Here is a 21,723-nt window from a genome sequence, read left to right on the forward strand (position 1 = left end):
CAAGCCCAGGGTGAATCGTGACAGATTGCAACGCCCAAAACTCCAGTCGCTGACCGGAACCATAGAGAATCCTGTGATGAGTACAGAACCAACAAGTCAGACCTTGCTCCTGATGATCCAACAACAGGCCCAAGAACTCCAACAGCTACGTACCAAAAATACGGCTTTCCGACAAGCCTTAGCCTCTAGAGCCACAGATGTTCCTACTGTCTCGGCAACCACACCTCGCTTCTCTAGGGACCCCAACAAATTGCAAGAGTTCCTGGATGCCTTGACAGTCTATTTCGCATTCCGTCCTTCACAGTTCATGCAAGACAAGACCAAGGTTGGATATTTGATCAGCGCTCTATCTGGCCCAGCCTTGGCCTGGGCAACTCCTTTGGTGACAGGCAACAACCCCAGCCTGTCTAATTATTCAAGCTTTGTCGCTGCCTTTAAACAAATGTTTGAGTGTCCTAGACTGGAGTCTTCAGCAAAAGAAGCTCTATGTGATATTCAACAAGGAAGTCAGGACGTCCTACAATACATCACATGATTCAGACAGTTGGCAGCTGAAACTTCTTGGGTGGAGCGTACTTTGGTAACCCTGTTCCGCAGGGGTCTCGGGGATGACATCAAAGACGAACTAGTGCGCTCTGCCAGAGTGGAGAACCTCAAGGGTTTAATGGATCTGACCCTTGCAATAGAATATTGTCTAAATGAGCGAAGGGTGGAGAAGAAAAAGAGTCGTATACCATCACACTCGATGACGTCCCACGCCCTTCCTCATCGCTCTGAGGAGACTCGCTCTGAACTTAAAGGTACTACTGATGAAGAGCCTCTGCAAATTGACATGGCACAAGGGCCATTATCACCTAGTGAACGGGAAAACAAGCGAAGAAAAGGACTTTGCCTTTATTGTGCGGCTGCTGGTCATCTACTTCGTACTTGTCCCATCCGTCCAGCCAAGCCCTTGGGAAACGCCAACTCCCATCCTCTGTGAGAAGGGTGAGGACGGGATATTCCGAGATACCTTCCATCTATTCCTCAAGGGAAGAAGTAACTTCTCTTTTCCTCTTACCTGTTACCTTACACTTAACAGATGGCCGTGAAGAAAGAGCACTGGCCTTGCTGGATTGTGGAGCCAGTGGTATCTATCTAGACCAGACCTGGGCCATGGAAAGACAGATTCTGCAAATACCTAAGGAAGTACCAGAACAAGTCCACACGGTGGATGGTTCACTCCTAGCCTCAGGACCTGTCCGGCATACCACTCCTACCTTATGTCTGCAGTTCGGGAAACATCAAGAAAACATTTCCTTCGACTTAATATCCTCACTGCATCACATAATGATCCTGGGGATTCCATGGCTAACTCAGCATAATCCCTACATTAATTGGGACACTAGAACCATTTCTCTTTCCTCCCACTTTTGCCAACACCATTGTTATTTAGCAGGAAACTATTGCTCCCTGAAGAGTCTCTTACTCACACCACCTAAGGTGGGATGTTCCATTAACGTCCTACAAGGAGTACCCAGACATTATCTAGAATATGCTGATGTATTCCAGAAACCAGAAAGACCAGAACTGCCACCCCATAGAGAATACGATTGCACCATTCCTTTGGAACCAGGTGCCGTGGTTCCTTTTGGGCAAATGTATTCTCTAACCGAGCCTGAGAGAAAGATCCTCAAGGAATATCTAGAGGAAAATGTAAAGTGGTTTGATTGCCCCTTCCTCTTCACCTGCAGGGGCTCCTCTCTTTTACGTACCAAAAAAGACAAAAGACTTGTGTCCTTGCATAGACTTTAGAGGATTAAATAAGATTACTACTAAGGATCGCTACCCTCTGCCTCTTATTAAGGACATCTTAGAAGCCGTCAGAGGGGCTAAGAAATTCACCAAGTTAGATCTTAGAGGAGCATACCATCTTTTAAGGATAAAGGAAGGTGATGAATGGAAGACCGCCTTCAGAACACCTTTCGGCCATTATGAATATCGGGTGATGCCTTTTGAACTAACCAATGCTCCCTCCATCTTTCAAAGATTCATGGACGCTATTTTTTCTGATCTTCTACACCAGACTGTGGTCGTCTGTCTGGATGACATTCTAATATTCTCTGTCCACCCAGAACAACACACTAAACATGTACTCCAAGTATTGTAAAGACTTAGACAACATCATCTATTCTGCAACCCAGAAAAATGTGAATTTGACCAATCTGAGGTAAAATACTTGGGGTATTGCATTAACCAAGTAGGTGTTGCAATGGATTCAGATAAGATTCAAGCCATTCTGGATTGGCCATCCCCTTCTTCCATCAAGGAAACTCAGTGTTTTTTGGGATTGGCCAATTTTTATCTACAGTTTATAGCTGACTTTGCCCAGAGAACCGGTTATATTACACAAACCCTTAAGAAGGACAATCTAAGGAAGGGTTTTTGTTGGACCCAAGACGCCGAGCTTGCCTTTCAAGAGCTAAAGAAGGCCTTCATTCAAGCCCCCATTCTACGGCATGCAGACACCACCCATCAGTTCATCGTTGTCACAGACTCCTCAGAAAGAGCAATCGGGGCTGCCTTGCTACAAAAACAAGATGATGATGGGCTAGAGCATCCTGCATCTATCTCTCACACATACTATCTGACTCCAAACGTAACTATTCAGTGTTAGAACGAGAACTACTCGCCTTGAAGACAGCTTGCACGGAATGAAGGCACTTTCTTATGGGATCGAAAGAACCTTTTGAGGCACGGACAGATTACCGGAATTTACATTGTTTGAGAAACTTTCAGTGCCAAAATAGTCGGCAGACTCGATGGGCCTTCTTTTCTAGTCAATATGATTTTTACATCACATACATCCCTGGTTCTCAGAATATCTTGGCAAATGCCCTGTCCCGTCGCTACCCTGAGTGTAGCGATTCTCCTGTACAAAACCTATTTGAAAATAATAAGATCATTGGCCTAGTACAGACATTCCTATACAAGGTTAAGACTGAATATTCCAACCTTGAAATAACTGAAATGAACAATTTGCGACCGCAGCTTCATAAAGGCCAGGAATACTATTATTACAAAAAAGCCCTGTTTCTACCTACTAAGATAGTCCAGACAAAAGCCCTACGTATGTGCCACGACTCCCCCATCGCAGATCATCACGGAATGAAGGCTACTCAAGAGCTCCTGCTTTGCTCTTTCTGGTGGCCCACAATCAAAGCAGATACTGAGGACTAGGGGGGTCATTACAACCCTGGCGGTCGGTGTTAAAGCTGCGGTAATACCGCAAACAGGCCGGCGGACAAAAAAAGGGAATTATGACCGTGGCGGAAACCGCCAACATAGACAGCCACTTTAACACTCCGACCGCCACGGTGGTACAGACAAGCAGCTCGGCGGTCACCGCCAACAGACAGGCGGAAGACAAAGTACCGCCCACAGTATTACAACAGGCCAATCCGCCACCTTTTCCGGGGCGGATTCACCGTGGATAAAAGCACGGCGGAAACAGACATTTCAATGGGAAAACGCTCACCTGAACAAACTCCACGAGGAAGGAGGGCATCATAGAGCCGGAATTACAAATCCTACCTGCCTTTGTCTTCCTGCTCATTTACGAACACCAGCAACAGCGGTGGCGACGACAACGGTGAGTACTGCACCTACGACATAGGGGAGAGGGGCGGCATAAGTCAGGGGGACACACACGCAACACCCCCACCCCCACCCTCATCCTCGCACATTACAACACACACACCAATGCATGTCAAAACATCACAGTAACAACCCACAACCCCACCGGAAGAATGCACAGACCAAAGGAAATCAGTTCCAAAATTGTAATGTATCAAAATACAGGTACCAAATATAAACAGATAAATATACACATTCAAAAGTATATACATTACGAGAAGCAGTGCAGGTATATCAATGTCCGTGCACCACTGGTCCAAAAATGCATGGGCGAGGCCCACAATAGATACCTGTCCACAAACGGAGAGAACACTGCTGGGACATCAGATCGAAATACAACAGGCCCCTCAGGGGGAAGGGAAAGGGGGGGGTCACCTCAGCCGGATTACAGCACCACGCCAGATCCATGATGGGGCTCCATGCCCATTGATGTATCCTGGGGAGTGCAAAGCCACAGTCTCTCAAGTCTCTACAGTGGGTGGCTTGCCCACTGTTCAATCCTGGGGAGTGCAAAGCCACAGTCTCTCAAGTCTCTACAGTGCGTGGCTTGCCCACTGTTCAATCCTGGGGAGTGCAAAGCCACAGTCTCTCAAGTCTCTACAGTGGGTGGGTTGCCCACTGTTCAATCCTGGGGAGTGCAAAGCCACAGTCTCTCAAGTCTCTACAGTGGGTGGTTTGCCCACTGTTCAATCCTGGGGAGTGCAAAGCCACAGTCTCAAGTCTCTACAGTGGGTGGGTTGCCCACTGTTCAATCCTGGGGAGTGCAAAGCCACAGTCTCTCAAGTCTCTACAGTGGGTGGGTTGCCCACTGTTCAATCCTGGGGAGTGCAAAGCCACAGTCTCTCAAGTCTCTACAGTGGGTGGGTTGCCCACTGAACAGTCCTGGGGAGTGCAAAGTCACAGTCTCTCAAGTGGATAACAGTCTCCACTGCTTCTGGAGGGGGAATGGTGCCCACACTGCATTAGGCTCCCCGTGACGGTTCCTGTTCTGTCACAGTCCCAGCTGCACATGTGATAACGATGCTTGGTGTGGCGGTGTTCCCTTGTTCAGCGGTGCTTTGCCATGGCGGTCTCTGATCTGTTCAGCGGTTCTCTGTCATGTGCAGCGGTGCTTTGCCCTATTCAGCGGTCTTCACCATGGCTGTGATTCCATGGTTCAGCGGTGCTTTGCCATGCCGGTCTCTGATCTGTTCAGCGGTTCTCTGCCCTGTGCAGTGGTGCTTTGCCCTGTTCAGCGGTCTTCACCATGGCGGTGATTCCCTGGTTCAGCGGTGCTTTGCCATGCCAGTCTCTGATCTGTTCAGCGGTTCTCTGCCCTGTGCAGCAGTGCTTTGCCCTGTTCAGCGGTCTTCACCATGGCGGTGATTCCCTTGTTCAGCAGTGTTTTGCCATGTCGGTCTCCTATCTGTGCATTGGTGTGTGGCATGACGGTCCTTCATTGCCCAGCGAGGCTGTGGCAGCCGGGGCCCTCCTGGGCACTGACTCTGGTGGTGGTCTCCTGACCAGTGACGATACTCCTGCCCTCCTGGGCACTGACTCTGGCGGTGGTCTCCTGACCAGCGACGATACTCTCGCCCTCCTGGGCAATGACTCCGGCGGTGGTCTCCTGACCAGTGACGATACTCCTGCCCTCCTGGGCAAAGACTCCGGCGGTGGTCTTCTGACCAGTGACGAAGGTGCTGGCGGTGGCGTCCCGGCCGCCGGGGAGGATGGCGCCCTTCTCCGCCGTGCTGCTCTCACCAGACTGTGCAGACTTCTTCTGGCCCTTCACCACCTTTGGAGGAGTCACAGCTGACTCTGCAATCCCCCTGGGACCCTTGTGAGCAGTTTTGCCGCCAGGAGTCTTCACCCTGTCCCATCGGCCACTTTCCAACTTGAGATGCTTTACAGAGGGTGGACTGGCAGTGCTTTGGCTCCGTGTCACACTGCCTGCCCTGGTGGCCGGTGCACTCCACACACCTTGAATACGCACCACTGGTACTGGAGTCTTTTTGGCTGAGGCGCTACTACGGGACTTATGAATTGGAGGGGTGGGGATGGGGGCAAAGAGGTCAACGTTTCTGAGGGAGAGTTTATGACGAACACTGGGATGGGTAGCTGGAGGGGGTCTGGGAGTGGAGGAAGAGGAGGTGGTTGTAGGAGGTGTCAATTTAGGTGTTTTGGGTGCAGGTGCAGGTGCAGGTACTGGAGGCTGTTGTGAGGTGGATGGATGTTGGGTGTGTGGGTGCCCACGTTTGTGTACTTTGGGAGGGGGCGTCACAGACACACTGGGAGAGGACACAGGGGACGTGTAAATGGGAGTGGGGTTGGTGAGTGCAGGTGAGCGGCGTGTGGTGCTAGGTGTTCTGGTGCGAGTCCTAGTGGCTGTAGTGGTAGTGCATGCAGGTGAGAGTGTAGACGACACTGGGAGGGAGGAGGGAGACAATGAGGAGGGGGACACAGTGGAGGCAGTGGATGTTGCTGTGTCTGTATGTGGGTGATGCTTGTGTGAGTGCCTGTGGGATGTGTGGTGCCTATGTTTGCCTCAGCTACTTTTATGTGTTGAGGTGTGTGCATGCTTGTCTGAGGGTGTGCTTGGGATGGGCTGGGGTACAGGGGATTGGGTCTGGTTGGAGGAAGTTGGAGGGGGGAGGCTAGATACAGGGACAATGGCTGCCATCAGTGCTGAGGCCAGAGATTGCAGGGTTCGATGAAGGGCAGCCTGACCAGAATGAATGCCCTCCAGGAATGCATTACTCCCTTTCTATACCCTGGATGGCATTCACAATGGTAGACTGCCCAACAGTGAGTGACCTGAGGAGGTCAATGGCCTCCTCACTGAGGGCAGCAGGGGTGACTGGGGCAGGGGCTTAGGTGCCTGGGGCGAAGGTGATGCCCACCCTCCTGGGTGAGCGGGCATGGGGCGAAGGCTGAGGGGCTGATGGGAGGGCGGTGCTGGTAGGGGAGGTGGTGGCTGTACCTATAGAAGTGTGGGGCACAGATGGTGCCGCCACCACAAGGGAGCTCCCATCAATGGACGAGTCCGTGTCGCTGGTTGGTGATCCGCTGACCGACGTGAAGCTCCCCTCGCCCTCCGTCCCACTGGTGCATTCTGAGTCCGTGGTGTGGCCCTCCATGGCCATGTGGGATGCAGCTCCCTCGTGCTCCGGTGCCACTGTACCTCCGCCTGATGATGCTGATGCACAAAAGAACAGGGAGATCAGAGAAGGGGTGGGGGGACAGAAGAAAGACAGGTTGAGTGTATGGCTTACCGCTACCGTTGGCGGACAATACAGACACAGCAGCCCCCTGCACTACGCCGTGCTCCTGGCCTCTACAGATGCAATTTCTGGGATATGGCCTACATCGCTATGGTGGACATCTGCACACATGGATGCCACAGGGGCATGTATACCTGTACTTGTCACTCTACTGCGGTAGGGTGGAGTGCCACATGGCCTGCATTACGGAGGGGCCTAGCCTATGGAAGTCGCCCTGGCCTAGGGAAACCCACAGTCCTCCTCCCACACCCAGACCCCTCAACTGCGCGCAAAGTCCCCAGAATGAGGGTGTACTCACCCCCTTGTGTCTGCTGTGATGCCCTCAAGCGCCCATCCAACTCAGGGTAGGCCACTGCCAGGATCCGGAACATCAGGGTGGTCATGGGGCGACGGGCACCCCTCCCACGTTGGGAGGCCATCCCCAGCTGAGCCTCCGCCGTCTTCTTGCTCCAGCGGCGAAAGTCCTCCCATCTTTTCCGCCAGTGGGTGCCCCGTCTCTGGTGGACACCCAGGGTCCGGACATCCTTGGCGATGGCACGCCAAATGTCCTTCTTCTGGTGGGCGCTGACCTACATGACATGCACAGGGGAAGAAGAGAAGTCATTAGCAAGAGCACCATCAAAGTGATTGGCCCACATCCCTGCCCTTGCCATGTGGCACATGCATTCACAGTCCTTCATGTTCACTGCACTCTGCCCCCTTCCCTCTTACAACCAGCACTCTCCACCCAGGCATAGCCCATAAAACGTGCTCCCTGTGTACTTACCTGTTGGTCTGGAGGACCGTAGAGTAGCGTGTACTGGGGGAGGACCCCGTCCACGAGCTTCTCCAACTCCTGAGCAGTGAAGGCAGGGCCCCTTTCCCCAGACGCAGCAGCCATTGTCTCTTCCAGACCGAGGTCACAGCAGCACTTGCAGTGTAGGTCCTCTCCTGTCGAAGATCAGGTATCGAGTGATTGAACAGATAGAAAATGGCGGTCACGTCCGCAGCGGTGCGTATCATTACTGCCGGTGCACTTCGTCATTGGCTCCTGGGACCCATAGGGTCCAATGTTAACCAATGCAGCATTGCGCCGCGGTCTTCGACTGCCTACCGCAACGGTGTACAACACCAGCGCAGTTACCTCACATCCCATTGTCCCACTTTACAGGTCAGGCAGCCGCCATTTCAGGGGCCCACATGGCTTCATTTGCAACTGCGTCACACATACCTAGGCCTACACTCGACACACATACAGGAAGATAATTGTCTTTGCTGTCGTGTTCTGTGTATCTGTGGGTACATACCTGGGATTTTGTTGACTCTGTGGTCGCTGTTGTCCTTCCTAGGCACCGTCAGCTTGGACATTTGAGAACATGGCGGAATCCTCCGGTGTACCGACCGCTGGTGGACCTGTTGACAATGGAGAAACGACATTTACTCATCACCTACAGGTTTGACCGTGCCACTATCCAGGAACATTGTACCCAGTTGGAGCCAGACCTGAAGTCACCAATCCACCATCCCACAGGAATCCCCCCTCAAGTTCAGGTGCTGTCAGTGCTCCATTTCCTTGCAAGCGGATCGTTTCAGACAACAGTGGCCATGGCATCAGGGATGTCCCAGCCTATGTTTTCCAACGTGTTGTCCAGAGTGTTGTCTGCCCTGCTGAAACACGTAAGGAGCTACATCGTTTTCCCTCAGGTGGAGGATTTGCCTACAGTTAAAGGTGACTTCTATGCCCTTAGACATATCCCCAACGTTATAGGTGCTATTGATGGCACCCATGTAGCTCTGGTCCCACCCCACAGGAGTGAACAGGTGTACAGGAACCGGAAGAGTTATCATTCAATGAATGTACAGCTGGTATGTTTGGCAGACCAGTATATCTCGCAGGTAAATGCTATGTTCCCTGGCTCTGTGCATGACGCCTACATACTGCGCAATAGCAGCATCCCTTATATGATGGGTCAACTCCAGAGGCACCGGGTGTGGCTATTGGGGGACTCTGGTTACCCCAACCTGTCCTGGCTACTGACCCCAGTGAGGAATCCCAGGACCAGGGCAGAGGAACGCTACAATGAGGCCCATGGGCGGACTAGGAGGGTGATCGAACGCACCTTCGGCCTCCTGAAGGCCACGTTCAGGTGTCTACATATGACAGGTGGTTCCCTGTTGTACTCACCGAAGAAGGTGCGCCAGATCATCATCGCCTGCTCGATGCTTCACAATCTTGCTTTGCGATGCCAGGTGCCTTTTCTGCAGGAGGATGGTCCAGATGGCGGTGTTGTGGCAGCTGTGGAGCCTGTGGAGCCTGTGGACAGTGATGAGGATGACGCTGAGGAAGAAGACTTAGACAACAGGGAGTCAGTCATACAGCAATATTTCCAGTGACACACAGGTAAGAACAGTTTTCTTTTTACCATGACATTCACTTTCACACTTCTACCTCTATCCTGTCTGTCAGTTCATAGCATTATTTGGTCACTGAGTTGTACCTGTCCATTACGGTTTCACAGGTGTGGTTAGCAACGTGTGTCATCTGCTTGCATCCTTCAAGGACTTGTGATGTGTGACATATGTATGTTGGCTTTACAATTGGAAACGCATGTTGGCACTGTCATTGATTATACATATGTACCAAATCACAGACTGACTCCAGATTGTTTTATGGTTCAAGGGTGTTTATTTCAAGGCTCAAAAATGGAGAGGGGTAGTAATATGGTGATGGGGGACAGTGGAGGAATGTCCATGGCAGAGTACAGTCCATCAGTCACACAGGTGCACTGCCCATATGGGCATAGAAAGTGGAGCTGGGGTAGTTCCAATCTGGACAGGGTAACAAAGTGAGACAGTGGGAGGACAATCAGGGTGGTCTCATTTCCTGGCGGGGGTCTTGCCATCGTGCTCTGTCCTATTCCTGGATCTCAGGGACCGCTTGCGGGGTGGTTGTCCGTCTGCAGGGGGTGGTGTGCTGGTGTGGCGGGGCGTCCTGTCCACTAGCGCCGGCGGAGGTGGTGGGAAGTTCATCGTCCATGCTAGTGTCAGGGGCCCCTTGGAGTGCCACGGTGTCCCTCATGGTTTTTTGTATGTCCTTCAGCACCCCTAAGATGGTGCCCAGGGCGGAGCTGATGGTTCTGAGCTCCTCCCTGAACCCCAAATACTGTTCGTCCTGCAGGCGCTGGGTCTCCTGAAACTTGGCCAGGACCATCCCCATCGTCTCCTGGGAGTGGTGGTATGCTCCCATGATGGAGGAGAGGGCCTCGTGCAGAGTGGGTTCCCTTGGCCTGTCCGCCCCCTGTCGCACAGCAGCCCTCCCAGTTCCCCTGTGTTCCTGAGCCTCCGTCCCCTGGACCGTGTGCCCACCACCACTGCCCCCAGGTCCCTGTTGTTGTTGTGGTGGTGGGTTATCCTGGGTTTCCTGTAGTGGTGGACACACCGCTGATTGACGTGGCCTGGGTACGGAGGTATGGGCCCACTGGGTGGGTGCTGTGCTGGTGTTACCAGAGGGTGGAAGGTCAGTGTTGGGCTGTGCCTATGCAAGGGGAACCGACTGTCCCGAGGCCCGCGATGGTCCGGGCTGGTCATCAGGATCCAGTAGGGCAGAGCTGCTGTCGTCACTGTGGGCCTCTTCTGTGGGTGGAGTGGAGATGTCTGGACCCTCCTGTGTGGTGACGTTCCGTAGTGGTCCTGCAGGGGTATAAGGGCATGATTATTGCATGTGTGTGTGTCATGGTGTGCAATGGGTGGGTGAGTACCCCAGTGAGTACCCCAGTGCTAGCATTCCTGTGTGGGGGCTTGTGTGATGATGGTTAGGGGGTGTTATGAGTATGTGCAGTGGGCATGCTTTAGTGATGGGTGTCCATGCTTTGTTGTGTCATGCAGGGCTTGGTGTTGGGATGAGTGGTTTGTGTTATTAGTACATTAGTGAGGATTTGGGGTGATAGGGGAGGGGGTGAGGGTGGGGGGGTGTGATACCATGCAGGTAGGGTGGGGGATCTGATAGTTAAGATTTGACTTACCAGTGTTCATTCCTCCACCGACTCCTCCGAGGCCCTCTGGATGCATGATGGTCAAGACTTGCTCCTCCCATGTTGTTAGTTGTGGGGGAGGAGGTGGGGGTCCGCCGCCAGTCCGCTGTACCGCAATGTTGTGCCTGGAGACCACAGAACGCACCTTCCCCTGTAGGTCGTTCCACATCTTCCTGATGTCCTCACGATTTCTTCGGTTGGGAATCGGGTAATAATGGTAAGAATTGATTCCTTCACAAAGATGGCACATTTCACGGTATTAAGAAAACTACCTACGGCTAAGGAACTAAGCCAAATCTTTATCCAGGAGATCTTTCGGCTTCATGGCCTACCACAAGTCATTATCTCAGATCGGGGTCCCCAATACATCTCCCGATTTTGGAGACAATTTTGTAAGACACTAGGAATAGAGGTGGCCTTATCATCAGGTTTCCATCCCCAACGAATGGACAGACTGAACGGCTGAATCAAGGCCTTGAACAATATTTACGTAGCTTGTGTAATGCTACGCAGAGTAATTGGTCTACGTATCTACCACTTGCAGAATTCTCCTATAACAATTCAGTACACAGTGCCTCAAAAGTCTCCCCTTTCTATTGTTCTTATGGATTCCATCCAAAGGTCTTTCCTATTCCTTTGAAAGAAGCCTCCAATCTTCCTGCCATTACCTCATATGTCCGGCAACTACGGGGTATCCAACGTGTCATACATTCTAATCTTTTAGCCACTAAGACACGCATGAAAAGGATGGCGGATAAGAAACGTTGTGAGGCCCTGTGTTATCAGATCCACGATAAGCTCTGGCTTTCCTCTAAATTCTTACCTTTCCGACTAACCCAAAATAAATTTAAACCTCAATATTATGGTCCATTCCAGATTCTTCAGAAAATCAATCCTGTGTCTGTTCGTCTTCGCTTGCCTCTGACCTGGAAAATACATCCTGTATTCCATGTCTCACAACTCAAACCCTACGTCCCTGATCCTTTTCACAGACGATTCACCTGTCCTCCTCCTCAATTGATTGATAACGTGCTTGAATACGAGGTACAGGAAATCTGTGATTCTCGGGTCTTCCGTGGTCGTCTCCAATACCTCATTCATTGGAAGGGCTACCATATGAGTGAATGCTCCTGGGAAGATGCACCTTCGGTTCATGCCCCTCTTTTGATCTGTCGTTTTTTCCGTCTTTTCCCTCACAAACCTGGGGCCTCGGGGGGGGGGAACCTACTGTTGCACCGCAGGCCGCTGCGGCGCATCCCGGCCAAACAGCGGGTGAAGCCGTGGCGGCCCACAGCCAGGCCTCAGGGGAAGCCGCGGTCCGGGTCAAGGGTTGCGGCGCCCGCGGCGGCCCTTTTCTCTGGCCGCGCGCTGTTATCAGAGCGCGGCAGGCTGGAGACCCAGAGTTGGGTTGCGGTTCTCACTGCGCATGGCACGCGTAGCACACACTGTTCTAGGGTGTCTGGGCCTCCCCCTAACATTACTCACCTGCCACACGCCTTAGGGCCTTCCTCATTCGACATGCATGGTTTTAAAGCATGCCTTCTCCTTCCCAGCATGCTGTGCACTTCCCTTCTTCCCTGCATGCATCTGTTCCTCTTGTACAGGGGTATATTTTCTATCTTTAGTTATGGCTTCTTCCCAAGCCAAGATGGTGGTGTAACTTCTTCCTGTTTATCACTTCCTGTCTAGGGGTATATAAGGGGAATCCTTTCTTCTTCTCATTGCTTGCAACACTTCAGCGGTGGTGGTCATGCTCCGGCTGGTTTTCTTTTGAGACGCCAGTCGTTCTTGTTCTGTCTTCAGTCTTCCAGATTTCCAGACTCCTGAGTTCAAAATCCTTGTGTCCTCCTTCTGTTTCAGGGAGTTCCTGTTGGAGGTTTTTTCCCCCTTGGGGTTTTTCCTCTGGGACTCCTTCTGGAGGGCACGGACTGTAGTGGCTTACTATTGTCAACAGCACCGTGGCTACGGGAAGGGATCGCCCCTACCTCGGCCAGAGCAGGACTTGTGGGAACCGGGGCCGCTCACCATCCCTCTCCAGTGTCGACGGCAAGCCCAGGGTGAATCGTGACACGGTCTCGTAGAGAGGTATAACCGTACCCTAAGGTCCCTTTTGAAAAATACCATTTCCGAATCCGGGAGAGATTGGGATAAGAAGTTACCCCTATTCTTGCACGCGATAAGGACTCATGTCCAGGCCTCTACCAGCCATAGTCCATTCGAGTTGGCCTTTGGGCAACAACCATGGACCCTCCCAAGATGGCTGCCAACACTTCCTTGTTGATGTGTTGCCAGCCAATGAGGTCTCAGCATAAGATCGGGAGGGTTTGCAGAGCCTTCGTGTCCCTAATATACAGATTTTATTTTTCTTTAATATCTCAAAAACTACTGAATGGATTTACACCAAATAACAAAAAGGGCCTTTTCTGGACCAAGAGCTAGCGTTCTGCCAAATTTGGTGTAATTTCATCCAGCGTTTCAGCCTCTATTCCTGTTCAAAATCCCTATGGAAATTAACACTGAGAAAACACGTTTTGGGACCTCCCCCCCCCCTTTTTCTCAGCCCTCAGTTGATGGATCACCCCAAAACTTTCCAGACAGAAGCTGACATGAGTTTTGTATTTTTTCAGAAATTCTGTGAAGATTTTTCACCCAGCCCCAAAGATAGGCAAGTAAAAACACTTTTTCTATAGAAGCTAGGTCCTATCTATAAATACCTACTGGAAACATTTAGGCCCTCATTACAACTCTAGACACTGGATGGTTTTAGGCATTGACACAGCTTTGGAGCACATAAATAAATTAGAAAAAGAAATTGCTGATTTAGTAAGAGAAATACTAGATGACACAGCACTAGCTAATGCACACCAAGCGCTAGAGGACCTGGAGAAAACAGCTAAGGAATTTACTTACATCTCCCAAAAGAAAAAACTTGACAAACTAGCCAAGGACATCGCTAAATATGACAAAACCTACACGTACCCATATTTAGATGAGGACTATTATAAACAGGACCAGACAAGAAAATTTGTAAACAGGAAGGGGCGGTTACAGGAGATATTACACCTTCTCTGATACATCAGCTTCAGATAGCTCAGACAGTGAGCAACAAGGCACTAGCTCCACTCACTTCCAACAACAACCTCCAGAGCCTTTTTTAGGGAGGGGCCGCGGAGAAGAGAACAGACAGAGAGTGAGAAGAGGGAGAGGCAGAGGGAGGAGCAGAGGGCGTGTCCACTTCCAAGAACCCCACGGGGAGCGCCAGACCAGACAACAGCAATACTCGTGGTAACTGGACCCACTTCTGACCACCTACTAGATTCTTCCCCACCCCATTCTCACAACACCGGCAGACTAGAAACAATACATACAGTGGGCACCACTACATCCACTAATACTGCCCCCATTTTTAATCTGTCACGCCACCCCTTGACACCCCAGGAACTTGCAGTCCTTAGTAAGGGTTTATCATTTGTACCCACGACGTGACCCGACTTCTTTGAAACCAAAATTGAGTTACAGAGATTTTTTAGATGTATCCGTCTAAGCAATTTCTTTAAGGATAACCCCATTCAAGGCCCCCAAAGCACCACTTGATGCCGACCTAACCATAAATACCTTCCATTTTTAGAAGTCACCTGAGCACCAGATACTAGCGATCATTGGCGCTCTTTGGTACTACGACCACAGACCAGCGTAGATCCTCAGACCTTGGGACTCTTCCATATCCTGTAAGTCCCTTAATTTATTATCCATATGGACTAAACTTTGTGATTATCTTGCATACTAAACAATTTAATCAATTTCGAGCAGGAAGATGTCCCTGTTCACATGATTGGTTCATTACACTGGAATTTAGGTGAGTTTTCCAGTCTGTATACTAATTCCATTATGCAAACGTATTCACCAGACCGCTAATAATACAGTGATTTATACCACCTGTAGGTGCTACCAGTTGGATTATCTTTGTCCTGATGATGACCCCTCCTTCACTCACCTTATTACAGGGCAAAACGTCAACATATCTCCAAAGAGTGGTTGAGACAAATACAAAGAAATGTTGTGAAACTTCAGGGCTTCCTGGATTGAAGGAGCCACTCGAAGTTCATAACTTTCTCAAAACCACACTCTGCACTGACTGTATATATCACCTTCACATACCTGCACATTTAGCACTTTCACTTTTTTTTAGGAGCACCAACTGAGACAAATGTAAAAATATAATACTCTTTCGCGAACAAAATTACATGTTCAACCGATATTTACCTGAAAAACGTCTGGATTAATATGATCAAAAGTAATATATGAAGTTATAAATTTCTTTTTGTATTACATTTATGGTACACAGAAAATTCCTAAACCGTTTATACTCCGCGGAAGTCTAGGTTACTTCCCCCTTGCATTGACCTTTAATGTAACTACACTCATTACAACCCTGGCGGTCGGTGATAAAGTGGCAGTAATACCGCCAACAGGTTGGCAGTAAATACCGCAAAATTATGACCATGGCGGAAAGAGCTCAGACAGACAGACACTTTACCACACTGACCGCCAGTGCAGAAACAACAGGCACCACGGCGGTAGCAGCCTACAGCCAGGCAGAAGTCAATGTTCTGCCCGCCAAATTATGACCCCTGAAACCACCACCTTTTCCGGGGCGGTACCAACGACATCAAAAGCCTACCGGAAACATTCCACAGAAGGGAAAGGACTCACCTGTGGAGACTCTGGGAAGAACCATGGAGCCTGAACTGCAGATATTCCCAGTGCTGTTCTACGTCCTGCTCCACCACGAACACCAACGACGGCGAAGATGACCACATTGAGTACAGCCACATAGCACACAAGGGAGGGGGGAGGAAAAAGAGAGTGACACACACACACGCACACCCCACACACACACCATACACACAACCAGATGCAGTAATAAAACATATACACCCCGTACCCCTCAGGAAAAAAGCGAGGACAACACGAATATATGAAAGTGAGTGTAACAAGATAAATAAAGTAGTAATACATGCATCCAATTTAAAAGTATATACATATGTACAATTCAAGGGACACTGCCCAGTCCTCAATGTTTGTGGGCAACGGGCCACATCGCAAAGTCCATGGCCCCGCTTGACTCCTGCAATAACAGAGAGAGAACATTGCAGGGGCATCAGTTCGAAAATAGGCAGGCACCTCAGGGGACGGGGAACGGGGGGGCACCTCAGACTCCAGATGGAACAACACCACTGGTCCTGAAGGGGACAACATGCCCTGTGCTTGGTCCTGGGGAGTGCAAGGCCATAGTGTCTCAAGTGGGTGACTTGCCCACATGCTCTGGAGGGGGCAAAATGACCTGTGCTTGGTCCTGGGGAGTGCATGGCCACAGTCTCTCGAGTGGGTGACTTGCCCACATGCTCTGGAGGGGGCAACATGCCCGGTGCTTGGTCCTGGGGAGTGAAAGGCCACAGTCTATCGAGTGGGTGACTTGCCCACTGGCTCTGGAGGGGGCATTATTCCCTGTGATCTTCATCCTGGAGAGGATGGGGTGAGTGGATGGCTTCTCCACTGGTTCTGGAGGGGGCATTGTGCCCTGTGATCTTCATCCTGGGGAGGATGGGGTGAGTGGATGGCATCTCCACTGGTTCTGGAGGGGGCATCGTGCCCTTTGATCTTCATCCTGGGGAGGATGGGGTAAGTGGATGGCATCTCCACTGGTTCTGGAGGGGACATCGTGTCTTGTGATCTACATCCTGGGGAGGATGGAGTGAGTGGATGGCTTCTCCACTGCATCTGGATGGGGCATTGTGCGCTGTGATCTTCATCCTGGGATGATGGGGTGAGTTGATGGCATCTCCACTGGTTCTGGAGGGGGCATTGTGCCCTGTGATCTTCATCCTGGGGAGGATGGGCTGAGTGGACGGCATCTCCACTGGTTCTGGAGGGGGCATTGTGCCCTGTGATCTACATCCTGGGGAGGATGGATTGAGTGGATGGGTTCTCCACTGGTTCTGGAGGGGGCATCGTGCCCTGTGATGCAGGACTTGAGGAGTGCAAGGTCACAGTCTCTCAGCTGGGTGTCAATCCCACAGGATTTGGAGGGGCAGCCCGCACAACAGCCCATGGACGCAGAACTACACACTGTCCGCCGGCGGTGACAGCTGCTCAGTGGTTGTGATGGTGATGTTGCCGCTGGTGGTTGGGGGAAGCTCCTGCCCATCCCCTGCAGCCTCAGACGGCTGTCCACTGCTGGTGGTGGTGCTGCTGCTGGTCGTGGTTGTGGGGGGAAGCTCCTGCCCATCCCCTGCAGCCTCGGACGGCTGTCCACTGGTGCTGCTGCTGGTGGTGGTGGATGTGGGGGGAAGCTCCTGCCCAACCCCTGCAGCCTTGGACGGCTGCCCACTGGTGCTGCTGCTTGTGGTGGTTGTGGGGGGAAGCTCCTGTCCATCCCCTGGAGCCTCAGATGGCTGCCCACTTCTGGTGATTGTGCTGGTGCTGCTGCTGGTGGTTCGGACGGCTCCCCACTACTGGTGGTGGTGGTGCTGCTGCTGCTGGTGGTGGTTGAGGGGGGAAGCTCCTGTGCATCCCCTGCAGCCTCGGACAGCGGCCCACTGCTGGTGGTGATGGTGGTGATGCTGCTACTGCTGGTGGTGGTTGTGGGGGGAAGCTCATACCCATCCCCTGCAGCCTCAGATGGCTGCACCACCATAGTTGGTGGTGGGGGCTCTGACTGAACCCAGCACCATGCCCCTTGTCCTTTCTCCCTGCGGGTGGAGGCCCCTTGCCCTTCCTGGCAGCAGCTGATGATGGCTCCTTGCTCATCTTGGCAGCAGCTGGGGATGACTCCTTGCTCCTCTTAGCAGCATCTGGGGATGGCTCCTTGCTCCTCTTGGCAGCAGCTGGGGGTGGCATCTTTACCTTCATGGTAGCAGCTGGAGGTGGCACCTTTACCTTCACAGTAGCAGCTAGGGGTGGCACCTTGACCTCCCTGGCAGCACCTGGGGCAGACACTCTTTCCATTTGGCTGCCTGGTGCTCGGGATCCCTTCCCACCACGAGTTGCTGGGGACACTACTGGGCCCATGGACTGGGTGGCTGAGGTGTTTGCCTGGGTTTTACACACCCTGGCCTGACATGAAGGACAGGGGTTTAGGGGTAGGGAAGAGGTCAATGGTGGAGAGGAAAAGCTGCTTAGGGACACTGGGGCGGGAAGAGGGAGAAGGTCTGGAAGTGGAGGAAGAGGGAGTGGTTTGGTGCAGGTGCATGGGCTGGATGCTGTTGTGAGGTGGATGGCTGTTGGATGTCTGAGTGCTTGCATTTGTGTACTTTGGGAGGAGGGGGCATGGACACAGTGGGAGAGGACACAGGGGACGTGTGCATGGCTGTTGGGGTGGTGACTGCCAGTGAGGTGTGTGTTCTGATAGGTGCGCTGGTGATGGAGGTAGTGGATGAGGATGTAGTGCATGCAGGTGTGAGTGTCGACACAACTGGGAGGGAGGAGGAGGAGGAGGGGGCCACAGTGGAGGCAGTGGATGTTGGCATGTCTGCATCTGGATCGTGTTTGTGTGAGTGCCTGTGGGATGATGTGTGGTGCTTGTGTTTGCCTGTGCCACTCTTGTGTGTTGTCTTGTGTGCATGCTCGTCTGCCTGTGTGTTTGGGATAGGCTGGGGTTGAGGGGAATGGGAGTGGGTAGAGGAGGTTGGAGGGTGGAAACAGGGACACTGGCTGCCATCAGAGAGGATGCCTGAGCCTGGATTGATCTCTGTTGGGCCGCCAAGCCAGTGTGAATGCCCTCCAGAAATTTGGGCCGCGCCCCTGGATGGCATTCACAATGGTTCACTGCCGAACAAAGATGGATCTCAGGAGGTCAATAGCCTCTTCACTCAGGGCAGCAGGGCTAAATGGGGCAGGGCATGAGGTGCCTGGGGTGAAGGAGATGCCCACCCTCCTGGGTGAGCAGGCACAGACAACTCGCTGAGGGGCTGCTGGGAGGGCAGTGCTCGTATGGGGGTTGGCGGCTGTACCTGTAGCTGGGGTGAGTACAGAGGTGTCCGCCACCACCAGGGAGCTTACATTGGAGGAGGTATCCATCTCGGAACTGTCCCCTCCAGGCTCTGCAATGGTGCTCCAGTCACCTACCGTCCCACTGGTGCCCTCAGCGTCGGTAGACTCTTCCTCCTGGGTCCTGTGGGATGCAGCTCCCTCCGTCGCCGGTGCCTCTGCTACTCCACTATAAGATGCTACTGCACATAAGGACAGGATGACAAAACAAACGGGGGGGAACAGACAAAGGAAACACTTGGTCAATGGCTGCACCAACACCACCGTTGGCGTGCACAGCACCCTCACACACAGGGAACAGCCCTACGCACTATGCAGTGTACCACCAGTAGCAATGCTAGTCACCAGGGCATGACACACATACACCAATCCGTCACTGTTCAGCCACACACACAAGTCCCCCACACCAAAGGTCAGTGATAAACTGGCGGTATCCAAACCCACACCATTACGCTAACAGAACAATGCCCACAACATCATGACCCACGAATCACAACGGTGGACATTCAATGGCGGTAAACCATTGGCGGTACATACCATTGTGCTCAAAATACACACACTCAAACAAAACAACACCACATTGGACAATTCAAACTACACACACCTGACACCCATACACACACCACACCCACACCACTATAAAACACACACCCACAGTACCCAAAACCCTTTACAACTACAAACCATTGCCAACAGAGACAGCAAGAGCACTCACACAACCAGAGGCACATACCATCATCACCTATCACCACTTATGCACCTAAAATCACACACCCCAACATATCACCCTACACACCCTCACCCACCCCACTCACACTACACCCATGGACCACAATGACACCTCAGATTCTCTGAGGAGGATCTAAGGGTCATGGTGGAGGAAATCATCCGGGTAGAGCTATTTGGATCATAGGTGCAGCAGATATCCATTGCAAGGAAGATGAAACTATGGCGGAGGATCGTGGACAGGGTCAACGCCATAGGACCACACCCCAGAACAAGGGATGACATCAGGAAGAGGTGGAACGACCTATGGGGGAAGGTGCATTGCATTGCAGCAAGACACCAGCTCGCAGTACAGAGGACTGGCGGTGGACTCCCACCTCCTCTGTCACAACATGGGAGGAGCAAGTATTGGCAATCATGCATCCTGAGGGCCTGGCAGGAGTTGCAGGAGGACTGGACTCTGGTAAGTCAACTCTATACTACTACTACCCCACTACCTACATGCCAACACATACCCTGACCCCACCCCACCCTCATTCCCATCACTCCACCACCTCCCACACACCCCACCATCACAACCCACTCATCCTAATGCCAAGCCCAGCATGCACCACCAATGGATGGACACCACTCACAGACCTACATGGACACATATCACTAAAGCATGCACACTAGAGAATCACCTAGCCCACCACATAACAACTCACACAAGAAAAAGCTGCCATGGCAATAACAACCATAGAGGGCAACCCACCCATGCATAATATGTCACACACAGAAAGAATAACACTGCATATACGTCCCCACAGGTATCCTAGCCAATGTCACCGGAGGAGAGGTGCCAGCAACATCCAGTCCCCCCACAGAAGAGGCCCACAGTGATGATAGCGACTCAGCTCACCTGGATCTGGATGACCAACCTGGCCCATCAGGGACCTCCGGACAGTCGGTTACCCAGGCACAGTCCCACACCACCACAGAGCCTCCCCCCTCAGGAAACACCACCACAGCACCCACCCAGCGTGCCCATACCTCTTTCCCCAGGACACGTCAATCAGCAGTGTGTCCACCACTGCAGGGACCCCAAGGCACACCACAAACCCAAGACAATCAGGGACCTGGGGTCAGTGGCAGTGGGCACACGGTTCAGGGGACAGAGGCACAGGACAATAGGGAAGCTGGGAGGACTACTGTGCGCCAGGGGGAGGACAGGCACAGGCAACCAACCCTCCAAGAGGCACTCACTGTGATCCTGGGAGCATGCCAACATTCCCAGGATACGCTGGGATAGATCCTGAACAACGTGCAGGAGAACAGGTGGCTGAGGAGGGACAGTACCAGGAGATCAGGGAGGACTTGAAGGCTATTAACACCACCCTTGTCTCCATTGCAGGGGTACTTGCAGACATGGCCAACATTATGAGGAAGGCAGTGTCACACCAGCGGGCCCCTTCCACTAGCCAGACTACTGAACAGCCCTCCATCTCCGCTGCCGCTAGTGGACAGGAGGCCCTGCCACAGGACCAATAGGCCACCAGCACCTCTTACCCTGCAGAAGCAGAACCACCCCACAACCGTTCCCTGCGATCCACGCAGAAGCCAGAGACTATTGCCAAGATCCCCGCCAGGAAATGAGACCCTCCTGATTCTCACCCTTGTGTCCCACTCTGTCACCCTGTCCACCTTGAACTGCCAATGCTCCCCTTCCCATGACCCCTTGGACAATGCACCTGTAATACCAACAGACTGGACTCTACCCTGGACTTTCCTCCATCATCACCCCATCCCAATGCACTTGCCCCACTCCTCATTACTTAAATAAATACCCTTTGAACAAATACAAGTATGGAGTATGTTAAATGATTTAAGTATGTATTTTTTTAACCAGGCTCAAAAATTGCAATTCAACTGTACAGTAATGTTCACATAGGATAGACCTGTAGTTGGCTGCAGTGATCACACCACAAACGATAGTGGGGCACCAACATCTGCAAAAAGAGTTG

This window comes from Pleurodeles waltl, chromosome 5 (genome assembly GCF_031143425.1).
Source record: "Pleurodeles waltl isolate 20211129_DDA chromosome 5, aPleWal1.hap1.20221129, whole genome shotgun sequence".
NCBI lineage: Eukaryota > Metazoa > Chordata > Amphibia > Caudata > Salamandridae > Pleurodeles > Pleurodeles waltl.